This window comes from Periplaneta americana, chromosome 3, assembly GCF_040183065.1.
Source record: "Periplaneta americana isolate PAMFEO1 chromosome 3, P.americana_PAMFEO1_priV1, whole genome shotgun sequence".
In the NCBI taxonomy this organism is placed as follows: Eukaryota; Metazoa; Arthropoda; class Insecta; order Blattodea; family Blattidae; genus Periplaneta; species Periplaneta americana.
The window spans coordinates 87,775,417-87,793,956 of record NC_091119.1 but is presented as its reverse complement, the minus strand read 5'-3'; the positions used below and the strand labels follow the sequence as shown (position 1 = coordinate 87,793,956).

Sequence of the window (18,540 nt, the reverse complement as noted above, 5' to 3'; positions counted from 1 at the left end):
CAGTGTCCGTTTCCGCGTTGGACAGTTTCCGTTTTATTCAGGAAAAATTACACATAATACATATGAATTTCGCCGGGACCAAGAAATTGTTCCGAAATAGAGAGGATTCCGGATTATTCAGGTTCCGATTTGAACAGGTTTCACTGTACTATAAATGGACTTCCCATGTTCTGGCCACCTTTTACATCTCAGTTACAGGGCATCATCATCGTCATTTATAGACGTCCCACTTTATTACAGGTCCTCATCTCTTGTTATACAAATCAATAGAAAGTACGACAGGGATCGATTGAGTTAATTTGATACTCGGTTCAATATCCATGATACAGAATTGTGTCGTCTTCTATATATTTGATTGTCCATCTGTCAGCCTTCCTAGACTCTTGTCTTGTTCAGTATAGCCTACAGTACTGTAAGTTTTTTTTTCATCCGAGATGGAGCGAATGGAAGTGCTTATGCACAGCTACCATTTATCTCTTTATGCGTAGACTCCCCCTCCCCTACGAGGGTGATATGGGGGACTTCTGTATTTTTAACGCGGAAATACCATAGAGATAAGCTCAAGCACGAGATCTTACTCATATCATAGTCTAATATATATGCAGTCACGAAGCTTGAGTTTATGAGTGTCCTAGGAACAATAGACTGTGCAGGTACTATTTCGCATTGTCTGTAATGAGGCGATAGTAGCGATCCTAGTGGTTAGCAACTATCTATGGATGCATATTTACTACATATTGGGCTTCGTGACTGTATATACTAGCGTCTAGACCTTACCTGCACGAACAGGGCTCCTTGGGAGCGGGAGAGCCGTGTTCCCCGCTCGCCGAAACGGAGAGCAAGATACGTCAGAATGACAGACTTGCTATAGGTAGAGGGGAACGACCACTCAGTTTTCTAGTGGAGTGCAGTGTGTAGGCCCATTCTCAGTAACTGTTTCACGTTGCTTACCTACTGCTACAGTACAGTATGGAGGAATCTAAAAGACGGAACATAACATTTAACAATTTACAGCTCGAACTTATTGATCTTCAATGTGACCTAAGGGCTAAAGATCGTTTGAATAATACTACTAGCCTGGTTGGGTTTTACAAGAGTAAACATTAGTAATAATATCCACGACTACACAGGCTGGCTGTGAAAATGATTGCTATGTTTGGCTCAACATTTATATTTGTGAGCAACTGTTTTCTATAATAAACTTTAATAAAGGCAGACATCGAACATCTGTAACTGATGTTTCATTACGATCAGTAGGCTACTGTTCCTTTCAGCTGCCAACAGCATAAAACCTCGTTTTGATGTACTGATAAATAAAAATATAACAAAATGATATTGTACATTTAAGTAGCTATAGAATTTCTATTATTTCTGCAAAATAAATATTTCTTTATTAATTAATAATAGTTAATTAATAATAGAACAGGAATTCATTTCATAAACACTCGTTATAGTACTTCTTTTTGTGTATATTTTGTACGAGATCACCCCTTCTTCCAGTCCACCCTTACACAGAGCGCAGCTAATATCTGCATTCCGCTCATGAGCTGTGAGCCGGCTCGGAGAGCGCAAACCTTGTGCAGGCCTGTACTAGACTGTGCTCATATCTCCAATTTCTCCATGTAGTTAGTAACAGAATTTACAGGCACCATGCAAGCTATGCCAGCGCCGCGATCCTGGAACTGAACATAGGAGAGGCATCCCACCGACAATGTGTTTGTGGTCTAACACTCCAGCGCTTGTACTCAATGGAGAGTAAAAAACGCGGAAGAAGCTATAGGCCTACTAACTAATATTGCATAGTGTATTGTTCTAATACATACAATACGGATGATGTATTTTATGCATTTCCTATAAAAAAAACTACAAAAGTAGAAAACTGTGAATACTGCGGGCTGTAAATCACATACTGTACAGTATTATTGCCAACTCTGATTTTTCTAAGCAGTTACTGTTTAAATGAATGATATAAATTGTTATGCTAAATTGCAAAAATGTCAGTCCCCTATTCTTATAAAGCTTAATATCATTATTTACTAATTAGAAAGTTAAATTTATTTTATTGGTTCTAGTCCTGTTGGTTCACAATGAGAGCTAACTAAAAGTTCAAGGATAAGCAGCGTCCACCTTGTTGGAAACAAAGGTCTGGTCATCCACAAAACCTTGCCTCTGAGCTCACCATAGTTTTTAGAAATTTATATTTCATTACAGGAGTCATCGAATGGATTCTAGAGGCTTGTGGAAATAAATAAACTTAACATTTTGGCAAATTAATTAATTTCAAGATAATGAAATAAATTCATTTACAAGTATGCTCAAGTTTATGGCAGTGAACTAATTTTCTGTTGCAACACGAATGGAAATGATGCGTGTACACAAGCAAACATACGTGTCAGCGCTGGCCCAATTAATATGTTAAGAGTTGTGAAACTAATGATAGTGTTAACATGAGACTAGAGTTTCAGGGATATTCTTCTATTAAAGGTAACACAAAGTTGCATGACTTCACTTCAGTAGTCAGCCTGGGTAGTGCAGTCGGCATAGCGTTGGCCTTTGTGCTCGAGTTGCGGGTTCGATCTCGGCCCAGGTCGATGGCATTTAAGTGTTCTTAAATGCGACAGGCTCATGTCGGTAGATTTACTGGCATATAAAAGAACTCTTGCAGGACAAAATTCCGGCACACTGGCGACGCTGATATAACCTCGGCAGTTGCGAGCGTCGTTAAATAAACCATAATTTAAAATTTCACTTCAGTAACACCTGAGGTATTTAAATTACTTCTTTAGCTGTTACCAGAACCGAAGGGTTATGCAATATCTAACGAAAATCAATTATTGCTGTTTTTAATAAATACTATGAAAAGTAGTCTCTCCTACCCAGCTTTGAGAAATATCCGGTATGCATCGAACCACAGTGTCCCGAATATTTGTAAAAACATGACGAAACTAGCGTCAAGAATAAACAAATTTATATTCTGTCAAAGTAAACAAAGTGTTCAAGAAACTATGCCGGCTGCCTTTAAAAATAAATATCCAAACTGCAAAACCATAATTGACTGTACCGAGATAAAAGTAGAACAGAATATTGTATTGTAGATGAGGATGAAATTCTTAATCGCTGTTACTCAGTTTTGAATCCAATTTTAATGTGTGGTGATAGAGCTATTATCTGTGCATTTCGAACTGGCGGCTCAAGGTTAAGCAATGGACTTCATTTTCCACGTGTGCTTATCCCATTCCTGGACCATTCTCCTCAACTAAAGTCAGCTGAGACAGCCGGGATTACTAGTGCTTCAGTTCACAGTTTTCAATTCAGTGACTCGTGCATGGTTTGTACTTTTGTACAGCTCGATTCAGCGTTAATGGCCCCTGTCCTTGGTTTTTTGTCTAGTGAGCGAGCTGGGTGTTGCGTTATGAGAAAGAAATGTAATAACAAATGTGCATAGGAAGGAAAGAGGAAGAATGAAAATAATATCTATGCTCGAAGTTGAGGGACACTCATGTCATTGTTTAGTCAACAGACGTAGTGGTTAGTAACGGGACATGTGGAAGAATATTGTGTTTTAAGACGAAGTGTACCGCGACATGATAAGAAGGAAGTGTTAGGTTAGGTGTTCTACGCGGCCTACCTGTGTGACCCAGCCCGCCAGTAGTGATGAGTAACTCGCTCTTTCTCGGATTCATTTCGCCATCATAAGTCTTCCCCTCCTTCATCATCATCTCCGTTTCTTTCCTAGGTTTCGGGCTTGCTCCGATGTAGAGTCAGCTGCTGGACCACGTGGATATGTGATTCGTTGGTGGTAGCGCTATAGCGTGGGCTCTCCATTGGGCTCATGGTAAATCGTGGGACCGGGGGCGAGGGACCGCGGTGAGGCCTACTTGGAAAGGTAAGGGGATCATGTAGGCTATAGGGAAGTTCGGAGTCGGCGCGCAGGGGAATCTGTAGCGTGGGGGGAGGGGACTTAGGCCATGCACACCATTCTATCCCGGGTAGTACAATGGGCCTACCCGAACGGCTTACGTGCGAGGACAGTCCCAGTCCGTGCCCCTCCCGGAAGGGGATCTAATAGAATAGATTCCAGTCAGGCATGGGATTTTTCATTGAAAAATCCACAGTGCAGTGTTTCCAACTGGACGGAAATTCCGTCAAAACTGACAGAATTTCAACGTAACTGACGGAAAAAGAATGGCTTTGACAGGTGACGAATTTTCTGGCGGAAATTACGATTTACATCGTCTTTTGACTATTTTACCTGCTGTAATTTTAATTGTTTAATTTTTGGGGGATTTTACTTTTTCTTTGAACAGCCCTACCTGTGCCGTACCATATTAAAGAATCCCCTGTTTCAGATTTCCTCATAATCAAATCAGCGCTTGACGAATTATTATTGTAATCAAAATTGGTAAGTTGTGTTAAAATTTGTCTTTTATTTGTAGCTATATAGATATATTGAGTGGGGTCTTTTTTTATTTTGACGGAGTCTGACGGATTTCCAGGTGTTAGTCTGACGGGGATACAATTTATGTGTTGGCAACACTGCCACAGTGACTCTTGTGGCGAACAAGGTCTCAGTTGAGAGTTTTTTCGGTGTTCTCACGTTTCCCTTGTTAGGCATCTACATCATTCCTCCAAGATCTCTCCCTATCATTACCATTTCATAGCATTCTCCGATCGCCGGCTGGCGAAGCACAGAAGAGCTTGGGTCGGGCACGAGTGGAGTTGCTTGCTCGCAACCTTAACACAGCGAACCTTAGCACAGTCAGTTAGTGTGGATGAAGAATGCACCTAGCTGGGAGCATAGTACAATAGTCCAGGCATGGTTTCCGTGCTGTAAGAACGAAATATCAAGAATAGAATAAAATACGAGTAGTAGTAGCAGTGGCAGTGGCAGTAGCAGTAGCAGTACGGTAGTCTTTTATTGAACGACGCTTTTTGCGGCAGTGATTATTCCGCATGGGCAAGAAATGGCCGACAAACTTTGTTTTAAGCTCTCTGTCAGGGACAGAGTTGTTTTACGTCTAGCAAGTTTATAACACGGATCTCACAACTTTACTCCCCTCCCCTCCCCTGAAGAAGCCATGCTTAAAATTCGATCATCTTTTTAAAGTTGATCGCGCTCGGCTGAGTTTGAACACGCGAACCTCCGATATAACGGCCAGCACTAGATCAACGAGAGCTATATCTTCATATACCAATGGATCTCTTCAACTGGACGTTCTCAACTAGTACTGATATGTAATACATTAAGAAAACTTCACAAATTTCCATCTGATACCGCTTAAGCTATTAAACCACCCTGTGTACAATATTTTTAATTAAGATATTTACGAAACGAAATTGTAAGTGATATACAAAGCGTTGGTGAAGTAAAATTTATGAAGAAGAGTCCTCGTCCTACCTTTTCAGTTACAAGTATAATATCAGTGAATAGGTACCTGAGTTCGAACTCGAGTTCGCGGAATAATGAATTGCATTCTAAGCATAGAACGTGAGAGACCACGATTTCATTTAGGCCTACTCGTTAAATATGGAGATGAATTCTCATTATTTTATTGAAATACAGTAGTAACGATACTTTGTATGAAACCTTTCAGGTAAAAATAGCACAAATTATGTCTGAGTGGAGTTAACGATTTTCTTTATTTTCTTTCTCTTACATAACAGCCTCGAATAATTTAACATTGGCCTACGTGCCTTAAAATTTCTACCTTCTTTTTGAGATAAGTTTCAAATTACAAACTTACCCCAACAGGACAAGATATTTTCTTAATTTTCTCTCTTACATGTAAGTACTAATAAAAGACATTTGAAAATAAACTTCCCGTTTATTATTTATGGTTTTTCTTGGACAGGAATAAGTTTTAAGTACGCTTCTTTCGATCATATTGCGAAGCCACAAATATATGTTAGTAGAAAATTAGAGTTTCTTAGTATAATATCTTTGTTACGTAATTCCACAGAACGAAATGAAACTTACATACATAGTAAATTCATATGCGGTGGACAAGTTGTTAGTCTACCATATTTGCCATTGGATTTGAATGTTGATTCATATCAACGTATGACGATGGTTTTTAGAATTACTTTCATCAGAAGTGTAAGATGAACTTTGTTCCTCGTGGTTTTCCACGCTGTCCGTCTCGCTCCGTTCTCTACTTAATTTGCCTCGAGGTTTGAATAAAATCATATTATTGTTATCGTCGCAGAAAATCAATTGTAAATTTGTGTTTTATTTTAAGAAAGCGAGAGATTCCTCATGATGGTTTTCCGAAAATTGATTTTAGAATCACCCATTAAGCCAACTACTGTAGCTTGTCTGGACGACAACATACTAATCCTTGGGTTGCTCATGGTTTCCCTTAGGAGCTAAGATAAATGTCGGGATGAGACCTGAAAGAAATGGGCAACGGACCTAATCTATTTACTCTAATTTTCTCCCCTACTTTTCTTAGCATAAAATTATTGACGTTCACGTTCTTCGTTCGAATCGCCTCTTCGCGAACGATCCTGATATCTGCCGAGCGGCCTACCCTCTCCTGGCTCTTGCGTGTGCTCATAATTTAAAATAAAAATATATTGCAAATTATAAGCACTCCTGTTATTCATTAAGAATGTGAACTGCTCTTCAGACACTTAACATAATATAGTCAATTTAATAAAACTGGTCTCTCTTTATAATAATACTCAAATTTAAACAGGAAATAAACTGCTAGTTCACAGTCTAACGGCTTCAACAGTAGGATATCTGGTTCTAATGAATGGGCTGATTTTTTTTTTTTTTTTTTTTGAATTGGTGCACTTTATCGTGATTGTAATTCTTAGCAGTATATTACCCAATATACCGTACATTAAACCAGTACCTTATCGTTGTCTCCATAAAATAGATTATAACTAGGGGGCGGATGTTGATGACCTAAAAATCTACTTAAAATGATCATTAACCCTCTGAAGCGCAGTGGTTACAGTACGTAACCACCTTTTAAATTTGAGTTTCCCGCCTATTTACAGAGTGGTTTTTATTTCAAAACTACTTCGTTGCGTTCACTGATCCTTAGTAACTGTAGAAGAATTTTATTTTCCCTATATTTGTGTTGCTGAGCCTGTTCATTATGATGGCCGATGTTGTTGTGTATAGTTGGGGTGTGGAAAACTCGCTACGTGTTTTTATTTCAGTTGTATGCTAAAATATCACAGTTACATAAGTTTCTATTTAGTATTACTTGTCTTTCGGTCTTTTAGAACATATTTCAGTAACAAGATTGTAATTTCTTCGACACATGTGGCATCAATATAGAAATAATGTGGTGATTTCAAAACGTAACCACCATGCAAACAGGGTAGTTATGCTTACCATATCCAACAAAATGTTCCATTTTCGTGTCAGCTTATTCATCATGGCTACAAGAAAGAGATGGTTGGTGACAATCACAAAGTGTTTTTGACAACTTTTTCACAAGTTTGAATCTGATGATCTCTAAGGCAGCAAATATCTATGCATGTGGTACAGTTAGACATGGCCGTATTGGTTTACCACACAACGAATGAAGAGACCGCGACCTGAAACATGGTGAGAGTGATAGCCGTACGTCATATGCTGGAGTGTCCTGGCTCAAGTGGAAGGATAGAAGATCCATTCTTTTCCATTCTAATTACCACGATCCATCTATTGTTGCCACTGTTTCAAGGAAAGAGAAGAATGGAACAACCACTGAAATTGCTAGTCTACAACTCGTGAAGGACTACACCAAACATTGGGTTATGTTGACAAAGCTGATATGTTGAAATCCTTGTACGAGATTGATAGAAAATGCAGAAGATAGTGGCACCGTATTTTTTGGTATTTTGTTATGTCACTGTGACTAATCCCTTCTTGGTATATTCATTGAGAGATGAAGGTGGAGAACTGACTCTGAAGAATTTCAGGTTGGCTGTTGTTGAAGGTTTGGTCGCAGCTAATATTCCAAAACTAGAGGGAGAAAGACAGTACTAAAATCTGTGCACTACTTCAAGAGAACGGTCCCATATGAGAAAAGATTCGTCAAGGTGGCACATACGCCTGTGTGTCGATCTTCAAGACGCTGTGCTTATTGTAGCACTGAAGTTCAACCACACAGGAGTAAATGGGCCTGCAACACTTGTGGAGTGGCACTTTGCTTTAATGAGACCAGAAACTGTTTCCTTTTGTATCATTCACAATACGCCTGAAGGCATTGTGTTTTGCAGTATTGCATAGTGGTTTTACCATGAAACCACCTATTTTCTGTGTCAAAAACTGAAGTTTTTAAAATTTGAGGTACTTCTCTTAGACAAATAAAAGATTAATTTCATTGCAAACACAATTTTTTATTTCCCTCCCAAATGCGTGCATCAAAGGGTTAAAATGCCCTTAAACTAATGGAAAAATGACATAATTAAAAGAAAATGATATTTAAATACACTCAGGGACAAAAAAAACCGGACACTTCTATATTTGCTTGTATTTTGTTGCCAATTATTTCAAAATGAAACAAAACTCATTTAAACAAAATAATGTTTCATTTAGCACCTTATACGACAACATTAAAAAAAATCTCTGATGAGAAAATGTACCAAAAATTACAAAGGGCGTATAATTATGGCATCGTTTGGTCTAACTGTTTTTTCGTTTTATGCTGCCTTAAACATTAAAAACTCTTTTTAGTAACGGGTATTACCCCCTCTGGCTTGAATAACTGCATCCATACGTATTGGCATGCTCTCAATTTGGTTAGCAATGTCTTCTTGAGGAATAAGTTCCCATTCTTCGCCAAGTACTCGCTTCAAGCTTCAACTCTTGTAACGATTCTGGTCTCGGTCGTCTATTCTTAACACGCCGTCCCAGCATGTCCCACATGTGTTCAATTGGATTCATGTCTGGACTCCTTGCTGGCCATGGAAGAACATGGATTCCCACTTCTTGGAGATAATCTCCGACCGCATGGGCAATATGCGGCCGTGCATTATCATGCATTAAAACAAAATTATCGCCTACAAATTGGCCAAATGGCACAACATGATCAGCCAAACATACATTCATATACCTATCAGTTGTTAATCTTCCATTTTCAACAAAAACCAACTCTGTATGAGCATCCGTACACACTCCTGCCCAAACCATCACTCCACCACCTCTATACGGCACATTTTCGGAAATGCAACACTGTGAAATTCGGTCTCCCCTCCTTCTCCAAACTCTTTCACGTCCATCAGGTGAGCACAGATTGAAACGGGACTCATCGGTGAACAGAACACAGCTCCACTGTCCATTTCTCCAATCCCTATGATCATTTGCAAAACGTAGTCGTTCAACTCGATGCATCCTGAGAAGTCTGGGACCAGTTGCAGGTTTACTTGATATCAGTCCACTTGCTTTCAACCTCCTTCTAACTGTTTTGGCCGAAATTGGGCGTCCATGCATGTTAACAAATTGGTGGCTGGCAGGTTGCGCTCCCTAGAACTCTCAACACCATATACCTGTCTTCATTTGGATTTGTAGCTCTTGAACGACCCGAACCTGGTCTTCTGATATATTCTAGGGTCTCTCTCTATACCGTTTTATGGCATCATGGGTTGTGCTTCTAGCCATATTCATAACATTTGCAATGTAACGTACACTGCGTCCATCATCGTAAAGGGCTACAGCTCGAGCCACATTTTCAGGTCGCATCTTGTTTTAAGACAAATGTTACAACCCCACTTAAACTCAGAAAATGTAAAAATAAAGAAATAACGAATGATAACGATAATGAAGCACAAAATGGTTGAGACAAAATTGTTATAGCTGAGACTCCGAAAGCAAAATTGGAATATTTGGTTGTAATGGCTTGTTTATAAAACAAAAAACAATCAACAATGTATACACGTCTCCATAACAACAGATGGCTACCATAATATTGTATGAGAAGGTAATGTTTTGCAAAATACCAGCAAATATTAAAGTGTCCGGTTTTTTTTGTCCCTGAGTGTATTATTCACCGTACTCGCACCACAACTTCTTAAAAATTAGTCACCTTGTTTCAATGACTGCCCTGCAAATCTCGGAGAGAGTAGGCAACTTTCTGGAATGTGGCTAAGATAAAGGAAAATAACATGCAACAGAATGATGGTTTTAAGGGAAAACTATAGATTTTAATGGGGATTTACGATGTGTTTCAATCAGGGGTGGTCCATGTCAATGCCTTCATTCTCCGTCTCCTCCTTTCGCGCTTCACTTTTGTTACCAGACCTTCCAGATGGAGTGTGAATGACAAAACAAATTGTGGGCGCAGCGTGCATTCTTGGAATCTTTGTGTTAAAAATACTGTCTGCAACAGTAGACATTCCTTCCGAACCATGTTGAGGACACAACGTCCTGTCCAGCTCATGGTGAAAGTTTCCCCTCTTCCAAACATAAATTCTAAGGACATTCTCGTACCGACAAAAGAACAGTAGCGGTCAAAGTCCTCACTTAAAGTAAGCTGTTGTCAAGCATTTTATATTACTTCCGTTGTGTGAAGTGAAACCTTCAGTGGAATGAGGGATGGACTTTAGAAAAGATTTCTATATTAATAGGAATCGTCCTACTGTGAAAAATAAGATGATGACTTTTCATCAACATCCGCCCCCTAATTATAACTTATAACAGTACTATACAGTTAATACATTAGAAAAATATCGCCACTAAAATTTCACAAAACATTTAGGCATTTATGTTATGTTTTGTTGTATCTTCCAAACGGTTGACTGCTCATTATTTAAGCCCTAACACTGTATTTTGAAGTACTAACGAATTTGCTTTTAGATGAATAATTATATGAATAACTATGCTGTCTGAAGTCTAAACTGAAATAATTTAAAGACGTGTGGTCTGTGGTTGTTTATTTTGCACTCTTTCTTATGAAAGGGAAATTAAGTTATGAACAATTTAGAATTTTTCAAATGGGCCTATATTGCCATTTTGTTTTATTTTTACCAAATAAAAATGTTTTTCATATGCTTGCTTCACTAAATATTTTACTTTCCATACTGAGCATGAGCAAATATGTTCAGTGGTTAGAAAGAAAATTGATGTAGACACAAAAACGAATATACCTATATAGACAGCGAATACAAAAAATAATTTTCATTCTATCCGTGATAATGAAAATGTGTAGCCTACATTGTAAAAATTTTCGAAAACGATTTTTTTTTTGCAGCGTCACTGCAACTCCCCAGACATTGTATAGTGTTAAAGTAAAATGGACTAATGCAGTTTGTTTTCTTTAGGTTTATGAAGCAAACAAAGAATATATAGTGGGGGAGGAATCAGTATTCTGGAGGACGATTCTGATCTCATCAAACTCCGAAAATGTTGATACATTTGAACGCATTTTCGTGATCATTTTATATTCTTGTTTTGAAACAGTAGGTCGGCTTTAAGGGCGGTCGCACATCAAAGAAACGCGAAACGTGAAACATGAAACTTGCAGCGCATTTCCTTTAATGTCAAAGCAACAGAAATCTCGTTGAAACATGTTTCATGAAATAGATCCCGCTCTATTTATTTTTCTAGTTTCACTGCAGTAGATCACAATGAATTTAACGTATCTTTTGTAACAGTGGCCGAGTTAGTATGAAACTTTGTGTAAGTATCGTCTGAACAATTATTCAAACAAAAATGCTAAAATGTTACATGCTTTATTAAATATTTCACATACCGGTATTTATTATTATTCACATATTTGTCATGTTAGCTTATCACTTAAAAAAACAATAGCACAAGTACATGTATGTCTAGGTTTGTGTACACCAAAATCAGTGTTTCATACTTAAACACGCATTTTATTTTGGCACGGCAAGTCTATCTATTTCAGGTTTAAAAAAAATGGTTTCTTCCTTAATTGAATAGCTTCTGCAACAGGCTAGGCCGACCACAGGAATTATTAACAATATTTCTACTAGTATCCGACAACTATTAAAAGTTTTATTTGATTTCATTGTATGGATACATACAGTATCATCATCTTCTGTTTTTTTTTTTCGCCTTTTTTTTTACCAACAGTCGTCTGTGACATTATTTAATATTAATTGTTTCTCTAATAATTAGTGATTGACATGAAATTACGCTTCATTGTTTCACGTTTTGCATTTCTTTGATGTGCGACTTACCTAATGAAGCTATGCAGAAACATTCCACCATTGTAAGACATTTCAAAGCAAAGTTTTTACACGGAGAGAAATTTCTCTCAGTGGTGGTAAATTTTATGATTTGTGAGGAAGAAAGGCGATGCAATTTGAAGGCCAATTTCAGTTAATTGCTGAAAAGAGACATCGCTGAGATATCTACTATGCTGGCGACTGGGGTTCTTATCTGGCACTTCCAAAATAGAATTCGTTGGGGACAAAGGCGATTTTGGAGTAAATTTTTACGCTACACTGCCGTTCCCTTGCCATCAAGCTGCTTATTCTTGGCCATTTACTGTTATCTATGAAAAAAGTAGGTGGACGAATTTTTACTGTCACTGTTGTGTACCCACGCATTTGACGATAGATGCCTCAGTTACACATCCAAGAGCTCTGCTACCGAAAAGGATTTAATGAAGCTTATCGTTTGACAGAGATGCATTTATTGATAATTTGGCTTTTACGTGATTAGGCTGAGTTATCAATGTCATTAGTTTACATTATGATACAACCACAACTCGTTCACCATTGATTTTGTCTGTATGATGTAAGCTTATAGAGGAAAAAAACGTAATAGTAATAAACTAATAATGAACGTTATAGAATTTACAATTTAATTTTAATATAAACTGTGTGGGAGCAGACTTTGGCTATTGGAGAAAAATACAAGAATTAACTGCCCGCCGAAATACTACTATTAAGTTCTGTGAAAGAATCCAAAGACCCAAATAAAATGAATTGATAAAATAATCTTACGCACATTATGTGCATGTAAATTCTCAAGTGTCCCGTAAAACTAACTTCAGCATCGAATGCAATGGAAATGAGAGGGAGCCAAAAGATTATTTCTTTATAGACCAGAGGAAGGAAAATAAATGTCGGCTCTGCATGAGATTGTGTAATGAATGTGACGAAACGACATAGCACAGTTTATGTGTCTGTGAAGCGTTAGCTGGTTCTAAATATCGTGAAACCAAGTGATTGTCATGAAGTTCCAGTCAGACAACTGGTTCATTTAATAGAGAGTATTTGACTGAGCAAGCTATAGAAATGGGGATAGCGTAATAGCACAGTCTAGTATATACAGTCACGAAGCTTGAGTTGTGAGGGTGTTAGGAACAACAGATTGTGCAGGTACTATTTCGCATTGTCTGTAATGAAGCGATAGTAACGATCCTAGTGGCTAGCAACAGTCTATGGATGCATATTTACTACGTATTGAGCTTCGTGACTGTATATACTAGACTGTGGTAATAGTTCAGTAATGGACGTAGCGTTTTGACTGCTCTTGTCCAGCATAATAATCCTAATTCAAACGTTTCGTTCCGGTTCGCAGTGGTCAGAGCCATGAAGGTGAAAATGAAGATGTGGAAAGTGTAAATCATCTCCATTTACCTTCAAAGGATTGAGCCCGTTGACCATTTCTGCCCTCATTTGTAAAGGTTCAAGAATACCATACATTCATCAGTAACAGGACACGTTTGGTCAATACCTATGTGCACGGTCATAGCTCGAGACAAAATTCGAGGAACCACGCCAAATTTCGATCGAAAGAATATAAAGTTACACTTCCTCTGCTGGAAATAGAACTCGGGGCTGCTGAATTTGTAACTAGAGTCGCTACCGTTGGAGCAATAGCATCATGCTAAATTTAGAATGTTCTAGCGTAGCCTAACTCTTAAAAAATCATTGCATAGATTTTTAAATTCTCTTTATGTGAAATTCATATACAGAGACAGTATTATTAATGCTGCTGACTATCGTCGAAACCAGTTTTCAGCATCCTTTGCATTGAAAAAGTGATTTTGGGTATTTCACTTATCCATGCACAACGATTTTTCCAACTGTTGGACAATTTTCTTTGTATTCAGTATTTATCGATTAGTTTAACCGGAAATAATGCATGTGCAATAATTTCAGCAAAAATATTAATGGGTCTTCATTTTAAATGAAAAACACAGTGGGGATCCAGTCCAAGACGTCAATGATTTCAATCGTGATTTTGTGTGTTATGTGGAATAAACTGACAAGATAACATTAGAATTGAAGAAAATACGTTTTGCTAAGAGAAATTATCTGTAGAATCATTTATTCTTTTCATTGTAAATTCTACGCTTCAAGCCAGCTAGACACAGCGAATCATTGTTCAACGATTATGTCATTCCTTGTCATGAACCTATTTTTACGCATGAGTGAACAACTGAAAGAAGGTGTAGTATATTTTGGTATTACAATCGCTTTAAAGTGCCTATTTTCGTAAATATAAAAATGTTAGCAAGGATTACAATATAGGGGAGAGTCGGGTAGTATCGGACAGTGCATTTCTTTCATCTACCACCATATGGTAGTACCTGAATGATATGGTTACGTTTCTCTATGCGACATCACAGAAACGTAACCATGTCAATCAGGTACTATCATCGTGTGGTAGATGAAAGAAACTCACTGTCCGATACTACCCGACTCTCCCCTATATAATATATAATTTCATGTAAAGTAATGTAAAATTAATCACATGCATGTACTTAAAACGTACAGTTATGAATTAAGTTAGATATCTACTTTTGGGATTATACAGAATGTCTTTTATATGTAATCCAGAAAACGAAAGTTCATGTTCTTGTTTGGATGCACATAATATTTTTGTGTGCGTGTTTTGAATACTCTGGGTCGACTCAGTTTCTAACATAAATGATTATCGGAGTTTTTATTGAGAGTAAAGATGATAAACACGTAGGACTGACATCCCTACTACCACTAATGTCTGTTATGTACAAAAGTGAGACGCTTGAAAGGGTTCTAAAAGCTCTATCTCTGTAATATTAAATTATACCCCATTTTCTCACCTGCTGTCAAACATAAAATGATGCTTTTCTTTTTCACATGTACCTTGCTCACGTTTTCAATTTTAACGCAGGGATTTCCTCTTCTACCCAACATATTAAAATAAAAAATATAAACTGAATAATTATCTTTTTAGTAGCACATTTAATTAAAAATAACAGGGTGATGCTCTAAGTTCATAGCGTTTTTGTTTTTCGCAGCAGTAGGGCCTTTATACGAAATTTATTTGCGATTTTTAATATGCCATTTTAATGTCATAATACGTGGTACAGTCATTAAGTTCTAAGACTTCACGCCTGGAGGGTAGGCTCGCACAAGAATCTGGATGTATCACAAGATGCCGCATAACACGGCGTACATTAAACAGAATCACATCCTCCCTCAAAATAGTCTCCGTTAGCCGTTATGCACGTTTGCCAACGTTGGTATAGCTGCTGGAAGCACCGTTGAAAGATGTTGGCAGGAAGGTCCCGTATGGCTTCTCTTGTGGCAGTCATGACCTCTTCGGAAGAATGAAATCTAAGCCCACGTAGGGTTGCTTTCATGGGAGGAAAGAGAAAAAAATCGCATGGTGCGAGATCAGGTGAGTACGGAGGGTGTGGAAGAACTGTCACCTGTTGTCTTGCAAGTTCCTCTTGGACAAAGACAGAGCGATGTGCAGGGGCGTTGTCATGTAGCAACAGCCAATTCTTTGTACGCCATAGCTCAGGTCGCTTACGGCGAATTGAATCTCGTAAACGGCCAAGGATCTCTTTGTAGCGGGTTTTGTTCACAGTTGCACTTTCTGGGATGAATTCCATGTGAAAAATTCCATATGAATCAAAAAACAGTTCAACCATCACCTTGCCTTTTGACCTGTCTTGTCGCGGTTTTTTCTGTCGTGGTGATAACGGCGTTTTCCTGGTGGCGGATTGTCGTTTCAGTTGCGGATCGTAAAGGAAACACCAAGTTTCGTCTCCAGTTATTATCCGGTTGAGAAACGTCGGATCATCGTCAGCACTACTGATGAGGTCACCACAAATCGTCATGCGATCATCATGTTGGTCTTGCGACAGGATTCGTGGCACACTGCGCTGGGTAACACGAGACATGTTCAGGTCATCAGACAGAATTTTGTAGCAAGTACCATGGCTGACCCCTACTGTTGCTGCGATATCGTCTACCGATTGGGAGCGGCTAGCACGCACCAACGTTGCAACTTCTTGGATCTTGCGTTCAGTTCGAATTGTTTGTGGCCGACCAGTACGCACATCATCTTCCAAACTGTCTCTTCCTTGCAAAAAACGTCGGTGCCACCTAAACACAACACTGCGACTCACTGCGTCCTCACCGTAAACTTGCTGCATCATTTGAAACGTTTCGGCAGCAGTTTTGCCTAATTTCTGGCAGAACTTGATGTTTGCCCGTTGTTCAAACTGTGACATCTCGGGTTCCGACGTGCGCATTCAAATCACCGTCACAACAAATACCGTAGTTCTGCTTACAGTGCATGCACTCAATTGTCTCTTGTTGGGTCGAGAGACTAACTGACAAGGTATCATACCATGACGCCACCTATGCGCTATAGTGCACCACAACGCCACTATGCGCTCAGTATTAGAACTTAATGACTGTACCACGTATTGTGTTACTGAATAAGTCTTGCGTTTTTTTTTAAAGAAAGTTTGTGTTAATTATGGTCTAAAAAAGGAGTGTCAAGTTGAAAAAAAAGACTAATATTTCAGACATATTCTTTTCGGTTTAATCGACGAGTACAGGCATCGAAGACCGCTAGAACCATTTGTGCCATGAACGGCGAGAACTCCCAAGGTCTCTGAGAACGCTTTCGGGGAAAGTATGACACGGAAATGGTTTTCTAGTTTCAAAGAAGGCGATTTTGACATGAATGATTCTCCACGTTCAGGAAGGCCGTCCGACATTGATGACCGTTTAAATCAATGATGTCAAAGCAAGCTCATTTTTCTCACGACGTCGTGCGTTGGCACCAAGCGCTAGATATGGAAGGAGGAAGGATTATGTACGTATATGATGAATAAGCAGCTCGTTAGATTAAGAAGACAGTGTTGCACAAACTTCAAACGGAACGTGAAATTTTGTGTCCTTATTTTTATATGGCTTCTTTCTGTTTGATATTACCTACATTGTCTGTAAAACAAAAGTACTAACACGAATTTCTTAATATTGCAGTCGTGTTTTAAACGTTAATAACATAATATAGAGTTAAGAAGGAATATTCACATTAATTCCATAGTAGTACAACTACACTGTACTAAGTGGATGAAACACATCATTCATAAAGAAAGTGATATCCCAAAAAAAAAAAAAAAAAAAAAAAAAAAAATAGAGTATGATAAGATAAGTTGGAATTGATATTGATGGTATCTTTAGCCTTATAAAAGTAATCAATTAACTAATCAAAACAATATACAAAGCAAATTAGGTACCGGTACTGTATATGTTTTAAGTGTAACTAATATTCCATAACAAAACTCTTATCGCATTATGCTTTTAAGGTGGTGATATTAGTGAGCAACTGCCTATCATCAGAATATTATATTATTTTCTCGAAACATGCTGAAGCTATAGAGCGGGCATTTTTAAAACTCATAGCACATATCTTTTGCTTATGATGTAACAGTAGTTGCTTTGTTAATTCATTTCCTTACAAACATTTTCCATGCGAATATTTTCAAAATTTCTTTAGTAATACGTATTTACGGTATATTAGATTTACGAAAATATTGTTTCAGTACCTGTAAGGCTGCTAAATAAATAGGCCTATATCTGAAAATTTCACTTTTCTATAAAAAAAAGTTGAGGAAACATTCCTTTTGAATAAAGAAACAAACTTGTGAAAAATGAGCATTAAAATTAAAACTTACGTTCTTATAATGCACTTGCACTTCTTAAACAAATCTAAGAATGAACATGGATACAGCTTTAAGTTCTCTTCCCTTTATCCATTGAATCAGTGCTGGCCATCCCTGTATATATCTCGACCAAGAGGCATATACTACCTCTTTCGTTTGTCTCTTTCCTTTTCGCTGTAAAGCGCTCAGGCTCTCATGAGATCTAAAGCCCGCACTTGCGCCTATGGACATTAATTGACATGACTGGCTTAAACATTAATTCACAATGATCCACATCAATGAACTCGGAAATTGGCCAGTATGAATTGTATCCAATCAACCAACGTACGACATTTGCATTCCATGGGCAAAGTTAAAACATTGAGTATATAAGTACCGTACGTTTTTTTTTTCTTAGCGAAAACAATAAAAATGAACGTGTTACACGTATGCTTTTTACTTGCTCGTCATCGTTTAGCGTGTCAACAGTTTCGATCGTTTTAGTCCCAGATCGTTACTTGGGACGAAAAATAATGTCTTTACATCAGCGTCAATAATCAGTAAAGAATGGCTGAGCCCTAACAAAAAAGCAGTGCTCCATACAAAAGCTGGTGTTCACGTTAGCTAATGTACATATGGTAGGACAAAGAAGGCCTTCGAGGAATATAACCATCATTGCTGAGATTTG

General features: G+C 38.1%; 1 protein-coding gene across 2 annotated transcripts in view; it reads left to right on the top strand.

Moving 5' to 3' along the window:
• Madm (MLF1-adaptor molecule) overlaps positions 1–18,540 on the top strand; it is a 418,262-nt gene that overhangs the window by 262,955 nt on the left and 136,767 nt on the right. Inside the window, exon 1 of one of the 2 annotated variants that reach the window (XM_069820930.1) lies at positions 3,790–3,886. The exons of the other annotated variant lie outside the window; for it this stretch is intronic. The gene's annotated coding sequence lies outside the window, so the exon portion shown is untranslated. Of the gene's footprint in view, positions 1–3,789; positions 3,887–18,540 lie in introns of those variants that run through there. 2 annotated transcript variants of the gene reach the window in all.